At 45.9% G+C, this 25,254-nt stretch overlaps 1 protein-coding gene across 1 annotated transcript in view; it reads left to right on the forward strand.

The window, feature by feature from the left end:
• The first annotated feature begins 11,217 nt into the window (after positions 1–11,217).
• The window catches only part of LOC311246928 (uncharacterized protein), a 139,983-nt gene continuing 125,946 nt past the window's right edge, over positions 11,218–25,254 (forward strand). Inside the window, exon 1 of the mRNA XM_084337183.1 lies at positions 11,218–11,326. The gene's annotated coding sequence lies outside the window, so the exon portion shown is untranslated. The remainder of the gene's footprint in view (positions 11,327–25,254) is intronic.

Consider the following 25,254-nt stretch of genomic DNA (forward strand, 5'->3'; position numbering starts at 1 on the left):
CATTCCACCATTGTGGGGCAAGGACTGAGAATAGGCGACTTCTCTTTGATGACCCTCCCGGAGCTTGGATAGGAGTAGGTCTGAGGCGGCCAGAAGATGCAGAGCGTAGGGGTCTTGAGGGTGTGTAGTTAGAGACCATTGACCGGAGGTAGGCGGGAGCAGTTCCCTTTGCCGCACGGTATGCTAGGTCAAGGGCCTTGAAGCGGATTCGTGCAGCAATGGGGAGCCAGTGCAGGTCCCTAAGAAGTGGGGTGACATGGGCCGACTTCGGTAGGTTTGAGATCAGGCGGGCCGCTGCGTTCTGAATGAGTTGAAGAGGCTTAGTGGCAGTGGCCGGGAGGCCAGCGAGCAGTGCGTTGCAGTAGTCGAGGCGGGAGATGACTGTTGATTGGACGAGGAGTTGGGTGGCTTCTTTTGTCAGGAAGGGGCGTATCCTTCTGACGTTGCTCAGGAGGAATCGGCAGGTTCTGGTTGTCGCTGCGATGTGAGCAGAGAAGTTCAACTGGTCGTCGAGGACAACACCAAGGTTCTTGGCGGTCGGGGACGCGGTCACAGCTGCATTCTCGACTATGATGGAAAGGTCGGTCAGGGGGGAGGATTTGGCCGGCAGGTGGAGCAATTCTGTTTTGCTTAGGTTCAGTTTGAGGTGGTTGGTCGTCATCCAGGCGGAGATGTCGGACAGACAGGCCGAGATCCGCTCAGAGACGTGGATATCTGAGGGAGGGAAGGAGAGGAAGAGTTGAGTATCGTCGGCATAACAGTGGTAGGAGAAGCCATGAGACGTGATAATGTTACCCAGTGATTTAGTGTAGAGGGAGAAGAGAAGGGGTCCTAAAACCGAGCCCTGGGGGACACCCGTCCGCAGGGGGCGGGTGGCCGACAGGGTCCCTCTCCATGACACTTGGTAGGAGCGGTCATTGAGGTATGATGACAACCATGTCAGCGCAGAGCCAGCCACTCCCATTCCTGCGAGGGCCGCGAGGAGGATCTGGTGGTTGACTGTGTCGAAGGCTGCAGATAGATCTAGGAGAATCAGGACAGAGGAGAGGCCTTTCGCTTTTGCTAAGTGAAGTGCCTCTGTGACCGCAATGAGGGCTGTCTCTGTGGAGTGACCAGTCCTGAAGCCTGACTGATTAGGGTCTAGGAGGTCATTCTGTAAGAGATAAGCAGTAAGTTGGTTGGATACAGCACGTTCAAGTGTTTTAGAAAGGAAGGAGAGAAGAGAGACAGGACGGTAGTTGCCTATGACGGTAGGGTTCAGGGATGTTTTTTTTTATGAGGGGCGTGACTCTGGCTTGTTTTAGGGAGGTGGGGACCACCCCCGAGTTGAGTGAGGAGTTGATGGTTGCAGTTAGGAATGGGAGGATGTCTGGTGCTATGGACTGGAGGAGTGGGGAAGGTAGCCGGTCCAGCTGGCATGTAGTCGGACGGTTCGACGTTACCAGTGTCAGGGTCTCGGCTTCTGTAATGGGAGAGAAAGATGACAGAGTGAAGGATGAGGTTCTCGATTCAGCATTTGGAATGGGTGGGGGTTGGGAGAAGGAGCTGCGGATGTTCTCCACTTTTTCCTCAAAGAAGATCGCAAAGTCTTCGGCAGAGAAAGATGAGGGAGGGGGGGGTGGGGGGGGAGTGAGGAGGGAGGACATGGTAGCATGCAGTTTGCGAAGATTCTTGGCAGAGGCCTCGATCCTATGGTGAAAGAAAGAAGCTTTGGCATTAGTAATGGTTTTGGAGAATGTTAACAAGAGGTTGTGATATGTGTCGATGTCAGCAGTGAGGCGTGACTTTCTATACTTCCTTTCAGCTGCTCTCAGGACCTGTCTTTGTTCTCTCACTGGATCTGTCAGCCATGGACTGGGTGGGGAACGGCGGGCAGGTTTCTCAACGAGGGGACAGAGCTTGTCGAAGGAGGTTGCAAGGGCTGAGAGGAGGGTGGAGGTTGCCATCTCTGTGGAGAGAGCAGAGAAGGTGTCACTCAAAGGTAGAGTGGATAGTATGTCAGAGGAGAGGGTGGAGGGGGATAGGGAGGGCAGGTTGCGTCTGAGTGAGACGGTTTGAGTTGGGGTGAAGACCTTTCGGTTAAGCATGAGAGTTAGTGAGAAGGATATGAAGGAATGGTCAGATACATGTAGGGGAGTTACCGTGGTGTTAATGATGCTGGAGTTACGTGAAAATATGAGATCCAAGGAGTTGCCTGCTTTGTGGGTGGGAGGCATGGCAGTGGGAGTCAGGTCAAATGATTGTAGGAGGGAGACTACTATGACTGACTGAGATGAGTCAGGCAGGTTGAAGTCGCCCAATAGAAGGAGAGGGGTACCATCTTCCGGTAAGGAGCTTAGAAGCATGTCCAGCTCATCTGTGAAGTGATCGAGCGGACCTGGAGGGCGGTAGAGTGTAACAATGGTGAGATTGAAAGGATTAGAGACAGATACTGCATGATATTCAAAAGAGGAGAGTGACAGTGCTGGGAGGGGTGTTACGTTTGTAGTCCATGAAGGAGATGTCATGAGGCCAGTGCCTCCACCCCGCCTGGAAGGTCGAGGTGTGTGAGTGAAGTTATAGTTTGTAGATAATGCTGCAGGTGTTGATGAGTTATTGGGGGTTATCCAGGTCTCAGTTAGAGCCAGGAGCTGCAGATTTTGACTATGGGCGTAGGCAGTAATGAAGTCAGCTTTCTTGACTGCTGATTGACAATTCCATAGGCCTCCCTGTACTGTGACAGGTGTATTAGTGGCTGTAGGAGGGTAGGATAGATTAGCCGGGTTGCTAGCAAACTGCCGTGGGTGGGTTGAGTCTGTTCTGGGGGAGCAGATTGTGGATATGAGACACATTGTGGTGTCAAGAGTGGCAGGGAGGAAGTAGAGAAATAGCAGAGTGGGAGGGAAAGGGAGATTTTTCAGAGTGGAGTGTAAGATAGGATTATGATGTACTTAGCACTGGGTGGATCCCTGGATCCCTCTGCAGAGAACTCCAGGAAAACTCCTCTTTGTCCCTCTTCGTTTCTCGACGCTTCGCTGACGCTAAGCCAGCAGGCCTTTAAATCCCTATCACTAATTAGTGCTTTCTAACACCTGGCCCTTAATGGGTCACTTAAGGAAACAAAATGGCCGCTTTAAACACGCCCCTTAATCAAGTCAGCTGGTCAAGTCAGCAATCAAGTCTCAGTTTAAAGATATTACTAAATTACTTAAAATGTCTTAATCAAGTCAGCTGGTCAAGTCAGCAATCAAGTCTCAGTTTAAAGATATTACTAAATTACTTAAAATGTCTTACCCTGATGCAGTGTAAGTCTCTCAGTGAATGAGCTGTCCTTCCACAACAGAATGTAGTACAGAGTGATTCCAGGAGAGGCTGAGGTTCTGCTTTTAAGCAGTGACAGGGCTCTGAGGCTCTTTTAACAATAGGCACATTAGATCAACAGGTAACAACAAAACAACCAACTTTTATTAAACATTCTGATATTTTTGCGGGTCTCGTGCGGTCGTGCCACTGTCAGTGTCAACTAAGCGAGCACTCAGAAGACGCTTGCCGTTTGTCCGGGACGCATGACTCCATGAATGCCTTCTAAAACGCTGTTCCAGTTCCGCGTTGCCGTTTTGCGCTCTGATTGGCCGAGCGCGCGCATGAGACGCGACAAGCTCCTCACGCAGGCAGGAATCTAAACTCCCCTTAACGCAATTTATACAAATGGAAGTATTGATTACGCCGTAACAAATCATTAAAAAAATATACCGTTAACTAGAATATGTTGTGCCTTTACACATATGTTGGATTATGTAATTGGTTTGTCATGACAATATTGTAATATTGACGTACAGAGATTGAGAGTTTCCAGTGTGACACTGTGAGACTGGCACTTTCTGATCAGATGGAATAACGTTACTATTCGTTTGGGGAATATATATATATATATATATATATATTTTTACTTGTCCAGTCGGACAAGTTAAAGTGTATTATGCTTGTCCAACAATTTTTTTTTTACTTGTCCCGGACAATAGGACAAGCCTTAATGTCAAGCCCGCCTAAATGACAAAATGTAAATGTAAATGTTGTCAGAAGATATTGAATTATGGAGGATGTTTGACTACCACATATCTGCTGATGTAAGAGGGATATTCAGGAGTGGGCCTATACATGAGTGAGAGAGAGCAGCCTTTTTATTTTATTTTATTGCAGCCTTTGTGCTTTAGAGCAGTGGTTCCCAAACTGTGGTCCGCGGACCAGGGTATTGCAGGTTGTCCATGGGAAAAAAGCTAAATAAAATAGAAAATAATAAAAAATGTATATAATATATATATTATTATATATAATAATCATTATCGGTAAATAGTGGCGGTTGTGCGTGACAACAGTTTTAACCGACGCTCCCTCTGCACGCTCCCTCCCTCTCTTTCTCTACCAAATTCATTCTGAGACAATGGAACTCAGCGCGCACTCCGCAAGTCTCTCTCTCTGTCTCTCTCTCTCTCTCTCTCTCTCTCTCTCTCTCTCTCTCTCTCTGGTCAGACTACTACTTGACCTTACTCCTAAAACCCACCTCACCCCTGCCCCCCTTAACCAACCGGTTAACCCTTTTCACTGCGACAATACACAGAAGGTTAACCCTTTCACGACCGTCGGTTGTGTGATAGTAAAGGGTTAACCCTCCGTCGTGTGGCAGGGTTAACAGTTATACAGTAAAGTACTGCACCTTTATTTTTTACAAGCAAGAACAAGAGCTAAGAATAAATGTAAAGTGCACACTAAAGAATTAAAACAAATAAACAACTTAGCTAACAATCAATAATAATAATAACAATAACAAACAATAAAATAACATGCAAATTTGCTTTAAAAGAAAATTATGTATTGTAAAATATGTTACACATATATAATCAAAATATAATATGCTAAATAAACAAACAAATAAATAAAAATGACAAATTCACTTTGTCTAAACTAAAGAACTATTTACATTCCACTCCCTATCATCACACTTCAAGGTTAGCCTGTAGCTCCTACTGGTTTCCATTTACAGTGCAATCCTTCTGGCCTTCCTCGCTGCAAAGTCATCAATCACATCAAATTTTCCAACTCCTGAGCCAGCTCCTTCCCATCCAAATCAGATTGCCCTCCATGGTTTAAGGTGAGTAAGTGCGCTTACTTCATCAGCTCTTGGTGTGGCAGGTCTTGGAAGTTGTACAAAATTGCATACTTTTCACCTTGGCACGTTTCTCGTCTTCTTCTTTTCTTCTCTTTTTATACTGGATGGCCGGATGGCTTTTGCCTCTTCATAGTTCTCTAACGTTAGTCTTTCTTTTCTTTTCATTTTCCCTTATGTTAGAATTTTTTTATGTAAAATAATGGTTGCAGATATAGAGGAGGGCGCCAAAACTGCGCCGAGCTAAAATATTTAAAAATTTAACGTTTTTTTGTTTTTGTTTTGGCGCCCCCCTCTGGGTGGCGCCCTAGGCAACCGCCTATATTGCCTGTAGGAAGCTCCGCCCCTGAATGAATACCACGAACAACACCACAGGGAGTTCCACAAATCAGGTTCAACCCAGATTCGGCACAAACAAGGGTCCAAACACGTTTCGCAATTATGCCATATCAATGTGGAACGCACTACCCACAGCCGTAAAAAAAATTGTGAATCCCTACCCACCTTCAAAACCGCTCTCAAAGAGCACCTACGGGAGGCTGCAACTCTAAACTGGCCCCCGTAAATGTCTGAACAACCCCCATCCCACCCACCCACCCCCTCCTAATGTACAGTTCCCTCCCCCTCGTATGTATATATTTACTGTTAGGATCTCTGTTTAACAGTACTGTATATTTGCATATCTTGTATGTCACAAATGTAACAGTACTGCATATCTGTATGTCATGTATGTCATAAATGTCATGATTACTTTAGATTAGATGATTAGATTAGATTTTTATATCTGTATATCTGTATATTGTGTATGTCATAAATGTCATTATGAATTGAAAATGGGGGACCCTGATGTAAACAAGACGAAAGTCTTTCTCTGGTCTGCATCCCCTTAACAAATGTGTGTATTGAGCTGTACTGTACTATACCCTTTCTGCAATCTTTTAATTAAAGTTTTCAATCAATCAATCAATCAATCAATCGGTTGCTTATTGTAGAGCACCCCATATTTGACATCCAGGTAACATGACACATTTGAGGGTTCTTCTCTCGCTCTCTGATTTGGTGGTGCGTGTTCACAAATGTTGACTGAACTGTCCTGGGAAACAGGAATAACAGTCTCGATTCTAACAATGGGTGGCACTTCCCTTTAAGCAAAGCATGCATGATGTAGCCTATTTCATCCACCACTGCATTATGCCTCCTCTCTTTCTTGGCATAATCTGAGGGGAGTGCATCCTCACCTGTTTAGCTGTGGGTTTGGGTTATGCGGAGCTCTACAGAGTTTAAAAATATATATAATTTAATTGTAGTCTTGAACAATTAGAATGGAGCACAGATAACCAACAGCCAAAACACCGAAGTGGAGTAGGGTCCAGCTGCAATCCCGGAGCGATCCTCACACGGGGCAAGCCTGTGGCGGCCTCTCTGGCGGAACGTACGTAAAGTGCTGAAGTTTCTCTACTCCCGCACGTCTGCAGTAAAGTACGGAAGTTTCTCTACCTTAGCGAACGTTAATTGCCATAAAACAGAAACGTAGTTAGTTTCTCTACCGAAAGCAGAACGCAGTTAGTTTCTGTACCTTAGTGTAGCAGGGTGGATTATCCCTGCTTCGTGGGAACCGTGGTGCACGGTCACTAGGTAGCGAGACACAGTAGAACTCTGGCTAGCTGCACCTCCGTCTTTGGGGTCAGGAGCGTCAACTGGAGGCTGGCAGTGGGAGTGTATGGGGCCCAGGATTTACAAACCTAGTCCGGTACTCTGGTCTTCCTCTCTCTTCCAGGGCAGTCAGCAGTACTCCCCAACACGCCCTCACTCTCCCCAATTATCCCCTTAGCACCCTCCCACACCTAGTGACTGGATTGTAACTAAATAACTTGGTTCCCCCCGCAAGCAGTACCCTCCCTCATTAACACCAGAAACCTTACGGTAGGAAAGGGAAGGTTAAATAGGAAGGGGTTAATAGTAGATATGTTACCTGCATCAAAAGGGTTAAGATTAGGCTCAGTAAAAGACACACACACCGTGCTCCCATTCAGTCTGATTATTATTGCACCATTGTTCTCGTTACACAATAGTTACGGTCTGGTGATTATTGCACCATGATTATCATTACACAATAGTTACAGTCTGGTAATTATTGCACCATGGTCATCGTTACACGATAGTTACAGTCTGGTAATTATGTAATTACGCCCTAGGCACCAAGTGCTCTCGCTGTACCCAGACTAAGTGCTGCCCACGTCTGGGCTAGACACAGTATCAATACCTTCCCTAAGGGTTTACATATACTGCTCTAGTACTCCGTAATGTGGGGAAAGAAGGGAGGACATAGGGGAGGAATAGAAGGGTTCACTGAATGGGAAAATATTATTACACCAACACGGTATCACACTCAAAAGAAATAAACAGAAAGCAAAAGGGTGGGCCCACAAAATACCAGTAAAAGTCCTATCTTAATGCCGGCATGTATTGTTTGGGGTACCCCTATGGAACGGTAGTAGCAACGTTAATTTCGCCCGCAGGCTGCACCACACTGTATACTGTATAATAGCTTGGGAGCATCAATGCCCATTTGTACTCATCCGAAATGGCCGCCTCGCCGCGCCACTGTTGTCCGGAAAGCAAGATGGCGTCGAACGCTCTCGGCGAGGATACTAGCAGGCGGAGCTGGGGCAGAGAGGCAGCGCCGGCTGAGAGCGTGTGCTGAGTGATGACGACCCCTGCTGGACGGGACGAACTCCCGTAGGCTGCAGGCAGCCGGGTGCAGATCTGGTCGCAGGTAACCGGGGCAGACTGATTGCAGGCAGCCGGAGCAGACTGATTGAAGGCAGCCGGAGCAGACCGGTTGTAGGCCCACGCGCGTCTCAGGGCTCGCACTCTATACCGCACACAGTAACTACTATAACCCGATTGTTAAGGACTTTGATATGTTGTTAGCCGCACGTTACTTATACTGCACACAGTAACTACTATAACCCGATTGTTAGTGCTTGGCTCTGCACTGTTTGCTCACACACTATCGCTGGTACTTCTAGGATATCGCGTCCACTAGCAAGTACTTCCTATCACCCGTCGCTATCCCACGGGGCCCTCCAACATAACTTCTGCAACAGGGCTCTCCAGAGCCCCCGTCCGTTGCGACTGTTCGTGTTCAAGTTCACTGCCGAAGAGGATCTCCTTCCGTCTTCCACCCCCATATATCACGTCCCATCTCTCTCCGACACTCTCTGCCAGACACCGCCCCCTGCTGGTCCCGCCTGCTAGTCACACAGGGAAGGATGTTGAATATGGTCCAGCGATACTGTGTATGGTCCATACTCCAGCCGATAGAAGGAAGAGAAACTCATATCATTGCTCGTGGGAATATCAATGATGTCTTTGTGTACAAAGGGGATATAAAACACTAGTCAGCAGTTCTGAATAATAGACAATATTTTCAGGCTGTTACATTAGCAAACAACTTTTATCAAAGATGGAGAAACGCAATTACAAGGTAAGCCTTATTATATTACCTTGTATTAATTTATAAGACCGGATGATACACAAACAAATGAAGAAGGAAGGGAGACCATGGCACATTTGGTAGGTAGTGCTTTTGCCTACTTCCTTCACAATCATAGGTTTGAATATCAGCTCATGCCATGTTGTTATGCGTGCCAAGTTGTGTGTTGGGTCCACTTCAGATTTATGATAACCTTTTAAGAATGTGGAGATGTCCCTGCCCTTTCTCAACCTCAGTTTGATCTGTGGTGATGAGCGGCCAATTTCTTGTGTGCAACAGAAATATTACTTGTCCTATTATTGTCCCTTATTTGAAGAGATTAATGCACAAGAGCTGTACTGGCCTAACATAAATTATGTTTGTGCTTTCTTCTATAACGCCATTCAACCATCATTTAGCCATGGGACTGGTTCTCGGCAATGAAGAATGAAAATAAAAATAAAAATAGCTGAAAACACTGGTGTCGACTGATTTCTTCTGCAGTTTATTATTGCATTTACATGTTGAAATAACTATCGCTTAGAAGAATAACACTTGTGTTACCTAAAAGCTGTAAATAGTTATGTAATGCTAGGGTTCCATCCTAGAGGCTAATATTTCCTGTGACAAAATGGCATCCAATGTAATAAAAAAAAGTCAACCAACGAACTCGATTCTTGTACCGGATCTCCTCTCTGGTAAACAAGAATACCCTGAAAACTCTGGCAGGAGCACTCATTCAAGGGTACTACGACTATGCTTGCACCTCATGGTACCAAAGCACCTCAAAGGCACTAAAAACAAAATTACAAACATCTCAAAACAAACTGGTCAGACTACTGCTTGACCTGACTCCTAGAACCCACCTCACCCCTGCCCACTTTGACAACCTAGGATGGCTTAGAGTAGACGACAGAGTACAGCAACTTGCAATGGGCCTGGTCTACAAGATACACTACATTTACATTTACATTTAGTCATTTAGCTGACGCTTTTATCCAAAGCGACTTACAAGTTCTGTACGACAAGTCATCAGGAACACTACACGACCAAGGTACCCATGTACATGTCAAAATACTTCCCAAAGGTCAGTGAATACCACGATCACAACACCAGAGGGAGCTCCACAAATCATGTTAAACCCAGATTCGGCTCAAACAAGGGACGTTTTGCAATTATGCCACATCAATGTGGAACGCCCTACCCAAAGCTGTAAAGGAATGTGAATCACTACCCACTTTCAAAAACACTCAAAGAACACCTACGGGAGACTGCAATTCGGAACTGGCCCCTGCAAATGTCCTAACCCAACCCCCTCCAATGTACAGTAAATGACCAAGTATGGCTTTGTCAATATTCCAATGTACAGTTCCCCCCCCCACCCACCCACCCAACCCCACCCCACCTACCCAACCTCCTCCAATGTACAGTTTCTACGTCAAATGTTTATACTCTCTTTTATGGACTCTTTTTGTATCACAAACAGTACTGTATTTGCAAATCTGGTATGTCATAAATGTATAGATGTAGCAGTACTGTATCTGTATGTCTTGTGTGTCATATATGTTATGATTAATTGAAAATGGGGGACCCTGATGTAAACAAGACGAAAGTCTTTCTCTGGTCTGCATCCCCTTAACAATTGTATGTATTGAGCTGTACTGTACCCATTCTGCAATCTGTTAATAAAGTTTTCAATCAATCAATCAATCAATCAATCAATCAACCAATGCCATTAGATTTGAAACACATAGCATTACAACCCAATAACTGAACTATGTTTGTATTTGTTACTCAGTGTCTCAAAATACTGAGGATAAGATGTAACACCATTAACCTCTTATCTAGTGACATCTATGGATCTCAGGGAATGTATTCCCAGTGTCAGAAATATTGTGTCTGTTACTAGGCTTGAGTAAATTGTAATGAACCAAAGAAGAATATCAATATCTTGAGATCACGTGTACAAAAAATCTAAGTAAATGAATAAAGGGAAGATGATTAAACATACGTTTTTGTAGATACAGTAATGCATTCTGCCATCCGGACATATGCAATTTGAAATATGAGTATTTCAAACGTTCACAGAAAGGTAGATAAACTAACTGCGTTCTGTTTTATGGCAACAATAACATTCAAATTTTTTTCTAAAGCAAATCAATCAATCCCTGCCCGAGCACCCCATATTTGACATCCAGGTAACATGAGACATTTGAGAGTTCTCTCGCTCTCTGATTTGGTGGTGCATGTTCACAAATGTTGACTGAACTGTCCTGGGAAACAGGAATAACAGTCTGGATTCTAACAATGGGTGGCACTTCCCTTTAAGTAAAGCATGCATGATGTAGCCTATTTCGTCCACCACTGCATTATGCCTCCTCTCTTTCTTGGCATAATCTGAGGGGAGTGCATCCTCACCTGTTTAGCTGTGGGTTTTGGGTTATGCGGAGCTCAACAGAGTCCCCCCCCCAACAATTAGAATGGAGCTATAGATAACCAACAGTCCCTAAGTGCGACCATAGTGAAGTTAAAGGGACCAGTCATTCTGCGCGTGCGCACACATTCCTAGCTGTCTGTTGACAAACATGGCCGAATACTCGATTAGTCTTCTTGCTCTTTTGATTTCTTAGCCCTGTGAAACATGCAGTTTGATAAGGTTTCGTCGACGTACGAATACAGTGGGATCTTCATGAAGCTGTGATCAGGTAAGAGCTTGTTATAACGCTAACGTTTGCAAAGCAATAAGCTCCATACATCCAATTTACCATGGCATTGGGCTATACAATATGTAATTCAACGTTAGCGAGCTAACATTAGCTGTTAGCAAGCTATCATTAGCCAGCAGTGAGTCAGTAGCTTGTGGCTGACAGTCACCAACACCTGGAGCGATCACAAACCTGCAGGCCTTTCCTGCTGTGGCATTGTAACACTGCAGACGACATTGTACTTTAACTGAGCTAAAGTTAACATATCTAGCTAACGTAACGTTATTTATTTTCTGTCATGTAACGTTACAGCTCGTTAAGACTACAACTATTGCTGTTTCTTTCCTAGGCTTGCGTTGCGCAGTGTGAGTTTTCAAAGGTCGGGTGACATTCAGCTGGTGCCATTACTAACTAAATTGATTAGCTTCAGGATGGCTGTAACTTTGTCCATTGTTCAACTTTTTTAATAAAGGTTGCTGTGTTACGGGTCAATGAAACCGAGGAATGGCGAGAGGAGGGAGATGTGGGCCGTGCCCCGTTTGACAGACTGGGGGTAGTTTAGACATAGACTTGGTGTGGCATTCGTTAGATAACTAGTTTGACCTGATTTCCCCCTGTACTGTACTGGCATGTGAGCATGCTTAATGCATTTGCTTGACCTGGCACCATATAAGTTAATTCAACTAAGTAATTGGCCTCAAGGGCCACTGGCTACAAGCTTTGTGTCAATATAATGTAGCCATTAGCTGAATGAATGAATGAATGAATGAATGAAAACTTTATTTAACAGATTGCAGAATGGGTACAATACAGTACGGCTCAATACATACAATTGTTAAGGGGATGCAGACCTGAGAAAGACGTTTGTCTTGTTTCCATCAGGGTCCCCCATTTTCAATTCATATAGAATGAATTTTCATATAGCTATCAGTAACCACATCAAAAAGCTATAGCTAGCTCTACTGTACAAAATTATATCTTGAAGAAGAAAAGCTACGATTTGAATCTATGAGCTAGTGTTATGGGTTGGGGTTGTGTCGCCAATCTATTCCAAATCAACTCAAGCCACCTTTGCCATTGTGCTTTAACAAACAGGCATGATGAAAGCCTCTTGTTCCACATATAATATAATAATATAAGCAATATTTAATTTGGGCTACTCAAGAAGAAGATATAGCCTACTGGGAGAGTACGATGCCAGATCTAGCATGTGTGAACATGTTCAATTTGGCTCAATAAAGTGCTAGTTTTGGTTGCAAAACTAGCACTTTAGTTAACCCTAGCTGGTATACCCAACCTCTACTGTGAAAATATCATAGGCTAGAAAACAAATGCTCACCAATTGGCGCAACGTAATGTAAAGACATAAAATTACTTTGTTGGCTTTATTATAGGCCTACTACCTTGCTCGCACCAATAGTGTGAAGTTGCAATATTCAGCCAATCGTTTGTAAAGTGCAATGTTTATAATCAGCACTGTTTACATATTGGTTTTCCTCAAATGGAGATACTCAATCTGACACGTGACTGCATTTGCAGGTGACTTGCTATGCAAAAATTAAGTGACTAACAGGTAACTTCAATTAGGGAAACCCATAGTGTTGTGAAGGGCCAGATTAAACCGAATATATATATTTATTTATATATATATATTTAATTGTATTTGTATATTCTCTAATATTCCCTGATATCCCTTGTATATTCCTTGTACAATATGCATTGAATATCCATTCTAGCCTACTGAACATCCCATAATAGTCTCCATTCTACTATTGGTCGAGACCTTGGTGCCAGGCTGCCATACCCCCCAGACCCAGTTCAAACGTACCGCTCAACATGTACGAACAAGTCCTAGTTCCGCGTAGGAATCTGGCTACCGCACCACTAATGGTACTATTTGTTCATAGTGCGTATATATACTGCGCTACTAAAGTAGGACTTCCTTTTTAGTCCAGTTTCTTACCCTCCAATAGAGTGACAGACGTAAAGCCTCCCCGCGACGCCACGTGTGGGAGTAAGGCCAAGTTCGGCCTACCATCGGTATTGAGACATCGTGTATATTAATATTTGAATAGTCATATTTGGCACTATATCGTCGAGTTGGACGTAGTCTATTAAGCTAATAATAGTCTATTCATATGTAGTGCTTCGTGCGGTGAGAATACTATCGTAGTCAGCACCCCCTTCGTTTCGGGTAGAACTGGCTGCTTATCCAGGGTGGCCGACCCCATGTGAGGCTGCACCCGAGGAGCCCCAGAGCCGACGAGCGAGTGGACCTGCATACCGGATTATTCTACCGACGACAGCCCGCCTTCCCAGGCACGGATTATGCTTTGTATACAGTGATTATTCTATGGATAAAGACCAACACTGCCGTGTGTTGGAAACCCCCCCCCCGGAGAGGACGACAGGTGAGGAGACGCTCTACACGACGAGGTCGCTTCACGTCTCTCCATCGTGGACCGGAGGAAGCCGGCCCACAGAGAGTCCAACTGCTTTCATCTGTGGATCGAGGATCGCTGAGGCACCGAGCCGCACAACCGTGGGTTCTCCCAGGATACCCTCGGCCAGACGGATACAGCCAGACTCTACCCCCCCCCCCCCCTTCTCCAGTTGTCTTACAAGCGACCGGAATTCCCCCCTAGTGTATCCAGTTCTATAATCATTAAAGTATCATTGCTATTATTCCTTAAATATTCCAGGTTGTATATTTACCGCCTGCGCCACCAGAGATTGGACGTTCTCTATTGATATACCAACGAATACTCATTTGCCATAAAAGTGCATCCTATTTCAAATCATAAATGTAATTAAGTGATTGCTCTACATACCTTTTGCTATGTATTAATTATTATTAAACGCAGACCTTCGACTTGGTACATTTGTGTTGGATCGTTTCATCTACGTGGGAGTGTTTACCATAATTATTTATGCCTAGTACTGGGTGGCCAGAGTCTAAAGTACAAGAGGTAGTGGTAGTAAGTATCATATCTAACAATACAGTCAGGGAATTGTACCCCTCAGTTACAATTGGTCCTTCGAGCCGGAGGGTAATTAGTGTAATATTAATATAGTGTTATTAATATTGAAATGGCCTATGATGAACACTCCACGAAACGATCCTCCTAACCAACGCCCGCAGCGCGAACGACGGCTCCCTCAGTACCTAGAGGCTTACGCTGTCAGTCAACAACCTAGTCTTCTACTAACAGTAAACGCGGTAAAACTAGAAAGTAAAAGTATGTCTAACCCCAACGCCCAGACTACCCCGACCATAGAGGCCCCTACGGGTTCTAATGTAACTGACCAAGCTCACGGTGGGGACCAGTGGGAACCAGACATGACTTCACACCCCGCCAGTACTGAAGAAGTAGTCCCCGATGAGTCCCGGGAGGAATACAACGCTACCGAGAGAGAACTCGGCACGGAAGAAGACGGGGAGAGCACCGTGGAGATAGAGCTCCAAGGCTCCGCAAGGAGTACCCCGAGGGAAGGCTCCCCTATACAACCGCCTTCTCCCAGCGAGGCAGAGAGGACCCTACAGCAGGCCTTCCTCATCAGCCTGAACGCCGCTGCTGAACGCGACCGACTGCAGATCCAGCAGCGGAGCGAAGAAGAGCATATACGTCTAGAAATAAGACGCATTCAGATGGAAGAGAATGTGGCCCGAGACCGAGCAGACAGCCAGCGAGCAGCTGCTGGTGCTCTACGGGACGCAGAGCGCGACAGACAGCAAGCGCAACTAATAGAACAGCTGATCAGACGGACAACACCCTCTCCCTCCGCCAGAGGCTCCAGGAACTCGTCTAGACACACCTCCAGGGCGACATCCCCTAGCCGAGTAAACAACCCTGAACTTGACCAACAGACGAGGTCTATACCCCCCACAGACCACCTCCCCCCACCGGTCCAAGCGAGACCTAGCAACCGGGAAGGAGCAGCATATCCTGTGGAGAGGCTAAACCAGAGACTACAAGCACTGGATGACCTAACTGAAGACGAAGAGGAAGAGGAGGAGAACCACGCCCGACGACAGCACAGTACTCTACCGGACCAGGAGGTCCGGTACAGCCCAGGCTATACTCCCGCGGAGCTGCGCTACAGACCCCCGACTCTATACACGGGTGAGCACGACGCACGACCCGCACCGAGGAACAGCACCTGGACAAACGGGCCATGGTACACTGCCGGTACCAGCCCATACCAAGGAGCGGGAGGAGACTCGCCTAGGAGGCCTCTCCCCCAACGCTCGCCGATGTATCCACAGTCAGCGTCATACATTGGCACGCCTATGGTACCCGACTTCACCCAAGAGAACCGGGCCCAGTATACAGAACTCCGCATGTGTCTGGAGACCATGTTGGTGGATGTATTGGATGAACGCCACAAATACGCCATCCTACTGAAGCACTTAAAGGTACCCCGCGCACATAATATAGCGCTCGCCTACGCGACTTCCACCACCCCATACACAGCAGCGCTGGTAGCATTGGACCAGAGGTATGGGCGCATATGGGATTACGTGATCCAGGAGATCCGACACATCGACCGCTTACCCCCAGCAATAGACAATCGAGCACTGGACGACCTGTCCATCAGAGTGCAGTCCCTGGTAGGGATGTTGGGAGCGCAGAGAGAGAAGGGGAGGCATGAACTTTACGCCAACTCAAATGTGGAAAGGATCTTGGAGAAGCTACCGCCCGCTCGACAGGAGCGTTTTAGGCGGCAGAGAGACCACCGAGACCCGAATGGCCCCGAACCGAACCTCCTCGATCTAGCAGACTTCCTGGCGAGAGAAGTCAGCAGCCTACGGCTAGATACATTCGGACGGAGCACCCCTGGCTCCAGAGAAGGAACCAGACGACTAAATGATGGAAGAAGATCGGTGACTGTGATGCACCAATCGGAGTCAGTACCGAGCAGCAGGAGCCACAGTACCCCCTCCAGAACGGAGAAGTGGAAGATAGTGTGCCCCTACTGTGAGAAAGAACACTGGCTAGCGCAATGTGACTCCTTCCCCAAGCTGAACGCGGAGGAAGCAAGTCAATGGATAAAGTCCAACAAGCGCTGTTTTCGCTGTGCGCGCTCACACATGGCAGCCGAATGCCGCTTAAAGAAAAGGTGCACCAAGTGCGATGGAGCCCATCTGGACATACTTCACGACAGTAACAGACGGCGCCCTTCACCCGCACCATCCAGCAGCAAAGCGAGCGTCATGTACATCGATCCCGCCAGCAGCAGTGGAGCCCGAGTACTCCTAAAAGTAGTGCGTGTGACACTAAGCTACCAGAATAAAGTCCTGGACACTTACGCCGTCCTCGATGACGGGTCAGAGAAGACCCTTCTGCTCGCCTCCGCTGCGGCCCAGCTAGGGCTGCGGGGAAGCGAAACCCAAATGACAATTCGGACAATAAGACGAGATTTGAAGACGATAAAGGGCGAGAATGTCTCATTCTCTATCGCAGCAAGCGGCCAGCCTGAGCGACGGTACCAGATTACAGACGCTTTCACCAGCCAAGAAATAGGACTGTCGCGGTACACATACCCCGTCGCCAAGCTGATGGAGAAATATGCACATCTGCGCAAGTTACCGATCCCGCTCATAGACAATGCTATGCCGACCCTGTTGATAGGCTCCGACCATGCAGACCTCATTGTCCCGATAGACCGGGTTCATACCGGACCCCGAGGCTGTCCTGCAGCAGTCGAGACCCGTTTGGGATGGACTCTCCAAGGCCCGCTCGCCAAATCTCTCAACCGAAGTACAGCCACTAGATGTCTCCACTCCCGAGTCACAGAGGGAGAAACCGCACTCCTGCAACACGTAGAGCGGCTATGGACCTTGGAACAAATGCCCTTTAAGAACGGAAAGAAAGACATTCGCTCTAAAGATGACATTTACGCCATTCACCTCCTCGAGACAGGGACCAAGAGAGTCCCGGTCAACTGCGTGTTGAGATACGCCACGCCACTCCTGCGGCGAGAAGGAATGCCTACTTTCCACGCCAAGACAGACGCCACAGAACGGTACCTGCTGAACACGGAGCGGCGCTTAGCCAAGAACCCCGCCCAAGAGAGTGTATACCGCGCCGAGATTGAGAAGCTCATCACAGCGGGACACGTCACAAAGATGGACATTAAAGATGCTGACCAGACCACTGAATCGTGGTACGTGCCTCACCACAAGGTCCATCACAACGGTAAAGACCGCATAGTATTTAACTGCAGCTACCAGATCGGATCCCAAAATCTGAATAAAGAGTTACTGCCCGGTCCCACACTCGGCCCCTCCCTACTCGGCGTTCTACTCCGCTTCCGCCAGGAAAAGGTGGCCATCAGCGGGGACATTAAAGGAATGTTCCTGCAGGTGAGATTAGTAGAGGAGGACAAGCCCCTGTTACGGTTCCTATGGAGAGAGAAGCCAGGAGATGAGCACCCAGCCATCTACCAATGGGAAGTCCTCCCCTTCGGAACGACGTGCAGCCCCTGCTGTGCTACATTTGCACTACAGAAACATGTAGCAGAGGACCCAGCAGCGGACGAAGAGGTCCGACACAGCGTAAAGAACAGCTTCCACGTAGACAACTGTCTACAAAGCCTTTCAACCCAGGAAGAAGCCGAGGCTCTCCTGATTAAACTCCGCGCCTCATTGATCAAAGGCGGCTTTGATCTCAGGCAGTGGGCCAGCAGCGATCCGCAAGTACTGCGCAGCCTCTCCTCCGAGGACAAGGCAGCCAGCCGCGAGACCTGGATGGCTACAATCCCGGGAGAAGCCCAGGAGATGACCCTGGGATTGGTGTGGCGATTCAAAACAGATTCGCTTCACTACAGACACAAGCCCCTGACTACGGAGCAGGGAAGGCCGGTGGCGGCGCCGACCACCAGACGGAGTGTGTACACAACACTCGCCCGACAATATGACCCGCTAGGATGTATTCTACCGTACACCACCAGGGCAAAAATGATTGTACGAGCATTGTGGGACAAGGACCAGGGCTGGGACGACCCCATTCCCGCACACCTTGCATCCACCTGGAGAGAGTGGGAGATGGAGCTCCACTCACTCCCAGGCGTTAATATGCGCCGAAGCTACTTCCCACCCACGGTGAGGCCAGAGACATGTAAAATGGACTTACACGTCTGGATCAAATCGGACTCATGCAAGTACAAAGTCTTCGTGGGAGTCAGAGTCACCGAGATTCAAGACTTAACCGAAGAGTTAACCGGAGAAACAGAGTGGCGCTACGTTGATACAAAACAGAACCCAGCTGACGTCATCACCCGGGGAATGCCCCTAGATGACCTCACCCGTCGCAATGTCTACAGTGACGGCCCAGCATTCCTAAAGCTCCCGGAAGGAGAGTGGCCCACGCCTATCCCGAGGGAAGCAAGTCCAGAGGAGGCTGAGAATAAGAAGCCTATGTTCTGTGGATTGAGCACTGTTATCTCCGCAGACCCCAACATAGATGATTGCACTACCATAGAGAGTGCACAACAAAGGACATTCCTACTGCACTACCTACCGTCTCTACAGACCCGCCAGAAGTGGGTGAAGGAGAGAGACAATTTGACAGAAGGAACAGTCGTCATGATTATTGATCAATCACTGCCCAGAGCTATGTGGCCGGCCGGCCGCGTAAGCAAAGTGATCACCGGTGCCGACGGCAAGGTCCGAGCAGCTGAAGTGCTTGTCCAGGGTCGCACTTACACCCGTCCCGTGGCGAGGCTCATAGAACTGCCCCGACTCCCAGACACAATCGATGATGACCATGACCCTATAACCCTATGACTTTGTGAAGTTGACTGACCCCTACAGCAAACCCTTATGTGTAAATAGACAACGCGATTAATCTGTCTCTGCTTAACTGATTAGGTCTGGGACCAATCAGGGGGTGGCTGTTGTGAAGGGCCAGATTAAACCGAATATATATATTTATTTATATATATATATTTAATTGTATTTGTATATTCTCTAATATTCCCTGATATCCCTTGTATATTCCTTGTACAATATGCATTGAATATCCATTCTAGCCTACTGAACATCCCATAATAGTCTCCATTCTACTATTGGTCGAGACCTTGGTGCCAGGCTGCCATACCCCCCAGACCCAGTTCAAACGTACCGCTCAACATGTACGAACAAGTCCTAGTTCCGCGTAGGAATCTGGCTACCGCACCACTAATGGTACTATTTGTTCATAGTGCGTATATATACTGCGCTACTAAAGTAGGACTTCCTTTTTAGTCCAGTTTCTTACCCTCCAATAGAGTGACAGACGTAAAGCCTCCCCGCGACGCCACGTGTGGGAGTAAGGCCAAGTTCGGCCTACCATCGGTATTGAGACATCGTGTATATTAATATTTGAATAGTCATATTTGGCACTATATCGTCGAGTTGGACGTAGTCTATTAAGCTAATAATAGTCTATTCATATGTAGTGCTTCGTGCGGTGAGAATACTATCGTAGTCAGCACCCCCTTCGTTTCGGGTAGAACTGGCTGCTTATCCAGGGTGGCCGACCCCATGTGAGGCTGCACCCGAGGAGCCCCAGAGCCGACGACCGAGTGGACCTGCATACCGGATTATTCTACCGACGACAGCCCGCCTTCCCAGGCACGGATTATGCTTTGTATACAGTGATTATTCTATGGATAAAGACCAACACTGCCGTGTGTTGGAAACCCCCCCCCCGGAGAGGACGACAGGTGAGGAGACGCTCTACACGACGAGGTCGCTTCACGTCTCTCCATCGTGGACCGGAGGAAGCCGGCCCACAGAGAGTCCAACTGCTTTCATCTGTGGATCGAGGATCGCTGAGGCACCGAGCCGCACAACCGTGGGTTCTCCCAGGATACCCTCGGCCAGACGGATACAGCCAGACTCTACCCCCCCCCCCCTTCTCCAGTTGTCTTACAAGCGACCGGAATTCCCCCCTAGTGTATCCAGTTCTATAATCATTAAAGTATCATTGCTATTATTCCTTAAATATTCCAGGTTGTATATTTACCGCCTGCGCCACCAGAGATTGGACGTTCTCTATTGATATACCAACGAATACTCATTTGCCATAAAAGTGCATCCTATTTCAAATCATAAATGTAATTAAGTGATTGCTCTACATACCTTTTGCTATGTATTAATTATTATTAAACGCAGACTTTCGACTTGGTACATTTGTGTTGTATCGTTTCATCTACGTGGGAGTGTTTACCATAATTATTTATGCCTAGTACTGGGTGGCCAGAGTCTAAAGTACAAGAGGTAGTGGTAGTAAGTATCATATCTAACAATACAGTCAGGGAATTGTACCCCTCAGTTACACATAGGAACCCTAAGTTTGGCACGGCGTGTCATATTGCGTAGCTCATTTTGAGGAAAAGATTATAAACATTGCACTTTACAAGCGATCAACTGAATATTGAAACTTTGCACCATCGGCTTGATCAAGGTAGTGTACAAAGCCAACAATGTAATTTCACGTCCTTACATTACGTTGCGCTCAATTGGCGAGCATTTGCTTTCTAGCCTTTAATATTTTCACCCAACCACATACTATGCAGTTGCGCACAGTAGAGCAGGGGTTCTCAAACCTTTTTTATCCCACCACCCCATTTTATTTCGGATTTTTTTTTTTGGATTATGTATCACGTAATTTGGAATTAAGGAATTAAGGAATATCAAAATAAAAGCACAAGTTTTGGAACTTGATCATGCATATTTATTAGAACATTTTATTACAGCACTATGTTATCAATACAATTTTTTTATAATATTTTTTTATTTTACTACTTGCCAATGCGCTAGGGCCGCGGCCCGCAACCCGTATTTTGAGAACCGCTGCAGTAGAGGTTGGGTATACCAGAAATAGCCCTAGCCTTTATACAAGTGTTGACCAGTGTTTCCCCTAGGATTTCTTTCAGTGGGGGTGGTAGGCTCCCCGAAACTACTAGTGTTGTCACGGGGCACGCGTGTCACGGATATGTGGTGTCAACAGTGTCGTCATAGACGGTTGTTAGTATCGGTGCATCGGTGCATTTCTCTACACTGAGCTGAAATGAAATGATTGCACATAAATTAGGTAAATAAATATTAACAATATTTATTTACAACACATAAATTAACTTATTTACAATTATACATACAGTAGTTACAACATGCATATTAACTATTTACAATATAAGGAGGCACATGCAACACATAACTATTTACAACCCATACAAAGCCAATGGTTCAATGGCACATTGCACAAACTTTGTGGTCATTGCACTTGAGTTTTCTAGGTTTCCTGAAAAACATTTCAAGTGCCTCCTGGTAGCCGAAGTCCCCAACTGGGGGACCATTGATGGAAACCCTCATGGAGGCTGCAAGATGCTCCCCCTGCAGCCTGTTGCGAAGTTCTGACTTTCATCAACTCCACGTAGGCCTGCCGCGATAAGCAATAAATCGATTAATTGCTGCGATAATTAAAATGAATGCAATGATTTTGATGGGCGCGATTAATTGCTATTTGTTTTAATGAGGCGGAACCAGTACCCCTCGTCAGTCACTCTCCGTGTGGGGGGCCGCTGGCCTTACTACAGAGCACAGCACGGGAGCTCGCCTATAGCAACGCCACATATAGCTTAACTACATTTCTCAATAGTGTTGCTCCTTTTAACCAAGTAGCGTTATGTGTAGTGTAACGTTAGCTGTTTTTAGACCCAAGTAGTTACTCGCTACTGCCCGGAGAAACTGGACTGCTAAATAAAGATGAAAGATCGAGCGTTGATGCTCATTCAATGCTAACAACATTAGCTAAATAGCTAACAAACGAAATACAACGTATAGCATAGCTACAACACAGAATAACGTTAATACAATTACATGCATCATTGTTTACAATGAACGGGTGGGGCTAGTCAAAGGACTGGACACAGGGACAAGTTAAACATGAATTAATTTATTATAACAGGTAGTTTCGAGTCGTACGCACCACAGGGCTACTATTCTAGTATATACGGATTTGACGCTTCCTCCTCATCGTTGATTGCCTGTAGTAGCTGCATCTAACGTTAGTAGCTAACGTTAAAACTAACCTAAAGTTAGTTGTTCACCAACAATCTCAACATTTGTTTTATCATTAGCTCAAAAACACAGAACCGGACGAGACAAGTTGTCCGCACATAGGTTCTGCTAGGATAATCACACAACAATACTTCCGGTCCGGTCGTTGGGCTTCAAAATAAAAGTCTAAAACACCGGAAAAGACGGAGCGGTGGGCTTCAAAATAAAAGTCTAAAACACCAGAAAATACGTATATTTTGTACAGCGTTTTCCTCCACGAGTACTCGAGTACATCATGTGATCAATCGATCTGGATTATTTTTGCCCATCCCTAGTTTATCCTGTGCTGAAGTCTCCATTCCAATAGAGATAGTATATATTTTGGTCTTTATTTGATTATTGTTTCACTACCTTTTTATTTATTACGTTTCCAGTTTTTTCCTCACACTTTATTAACATTTTGTACATGGTACTGCGGCGCAAGGTACATTAATAATACATGTACATGTTAAAAGGATGACACAAAAAGCCAGACAGAGGGCTTGTTTCCAGTTTCAGTTTGTTTTATAATAAACAATCAAACTGAGCATTTTTTTTATTTAGGATATTTAAAATGTCTTCCAATGTTAAATAAAAGTTTATTGCACTTTGAAACGGTGTCCTTGCATTATTATGCTATTATCATTATATTAGTGAATAAAAAAAAAATTCTCTAACCGGTCGCAATAATATCGCTTATCGTGATATTTTTGGGGGCAATAGTCAAATGGGTTTTCGCAAAGAAAAAGGAACAAGAGATGCAATCTGCCAACTCAGAATCATTGGTGAAAAATCGATAGACCAGCAGAAGAAGCTGTATATTTGCTTCATCGATTTCACGAAGGCCTTCGACAGAGTTGAACATACAACATTGATGAGAACAATGGAAGAATTCAAAATACCAGTTTCTGACCGAAGAATAATTGCCAACTTATACTGGAGGCAGAAGGCTAATGTTGGAATAGGAAAGGAGAAATCAAGAGACTTCCCGGTGGAGAAGGGTGTAAGACAAGGATGTATCTTGTCCCCTGTACTCTTTAATATGTACAGTGAATCACTGATGAAAAAAGGTCTGAGAGGAGGGAAAGGAGTAAAACTTGGCGAAGAGAACATCACCAATATAAGATACGCGGATGACACTGCTATAGTCTGTAACTGTCAAGAAGATCTACAGGACATGATGAATAAGCTGAATGTCGAATGCAAAAACTATGGAATGTCGCTAAACACAAAGAAAACTAAAGTAATGATCATTGAAAAAACACCAGGAACTGTTTGTAAAATACAGGTGGATGGAGAAAAACTTGAACAAGTGAAGGAGTACATGTACCTTGGAAGCTGGATCAGTGAAGGTGGAAGAGCTAACATGGACATTAAGAGAAGAACCGGAATTGCAAAGGGCGTATTCTGGAACCATAAAGAATTATTGAGAAGAAACATAAGTTGGAAAACGAAGACCAGGATTTTGGAAACGTATGTTATGTCAGTCTTTTCATACGGAGCAGAAGCATGGACGCTGAATGAAGAGGCAAAGAGGATGATAGACTCTTTTGAAATGTGGACACTGAGGAAGATGCTGAAGATAACATGGAAGGATAAGATCAAGAATGAGGAGGTACTGAGAAGAGCGGATATGCAAGGAGGACAGCTGCTGGAGAGGTTGAAAAAGAGAAAGATGGAGTTGTGCGGGCATGTTCTGAGAGGATCCAGCGGGGAGATGTTCAAGAAGGTGGTGATGGGGAAGGTGGATGGAAAGAGAGGAAGTGGAAGACCAAGAAGAGGCTGGCTAGACGACGTCTGTGATTGGAGTGGAGTGAGAGGCGGAGTCACGGAGTTGGAGAGTGATAGGCAACCTTCGGAACGAAGAAGCCACCTAATGATGATGAATTAATTGCCCAGCAAAATGTGTTATCGTGGCAGGCTTACGTGATGTTGCGTGGCAGCTCTATGGTTGTCAGATGATGTGTGTCTAACTTGTCCTTTCGGTAGGACTGGCAGGGAGACTCGATTGATTGATTGATTGAAAACTTTATTAACAGATTGCAGAATGGGTACAGTACAGTACAGCTCAAAACATACAATTGTTAAGGGGATGCAGACCAGAGAGACTTTCGTCTTGTTTACATCAGGGTCCCCCATTTTCAATTCATCATAACATATATGACATACATGACATACAGATAGACAGTACTGCTACATCTATACATTTATGACATACCAGATTTGCAAATACAGTACTGTTTGTGATACGAAAAGAGTCCAGAAAAGAGAGTATATACATTTGATGTAGAAACTGTACATTGGAGGAGGTTGGGTAGGTGGGGTGGGGGTGGGGGGGGACTGTACATTGGAGGAGGTTGGGTAGTAGGGGTGGGTGGGGGACACTGTACAACTGTACAAGCAAAACTGTACATTGGAATATTGACAACCATACATGGTAATTTACTGTACATTGGAGGGGGTTGTGTTAGGACATTTACAGGGGCCAGTTTCGAATTGCAGTCTCCCGTAGGTGTTCTTTGAGTGTTTTTGAAAGTGGGTAGTGATTCACATTCCTTTACAGCTTTGGGTAGGGCGTTCCACATTGATTTGGCATAATTGCGAAACGTGTTTAGTCCCTTGTTTGAGCCGAATCTGGGTTTAACATGATTTGTGGAGCTCCCTCTGGTGTTGTGATCGTGGTATTCACTGACCTTTGGGAAGTATTTTGACTAGGGATGCACGATAATTATCGGGCCGATATCAGCAATTATGACGTCATCCCGATAAACCCGATAACGTTATTGATAGCTCCGATAATATATAATACATTTTTTGGTTAAAAGAAATCAGTTTTTTTTCT

The sequence above is a fragment of the Notolepis coatsorum genome (assembly GCF_963971535.1).
Source record: "Notolepis coatsorum genome assembly, chromosome: 20".
In the NCBI taxonomy this organism is placed as follows: Eukaryota; Metazoa; Chordata; class Actinopteri; order Aulopiformes; family Paralepididae; genus Notolepis; species Notolepis coatsorum.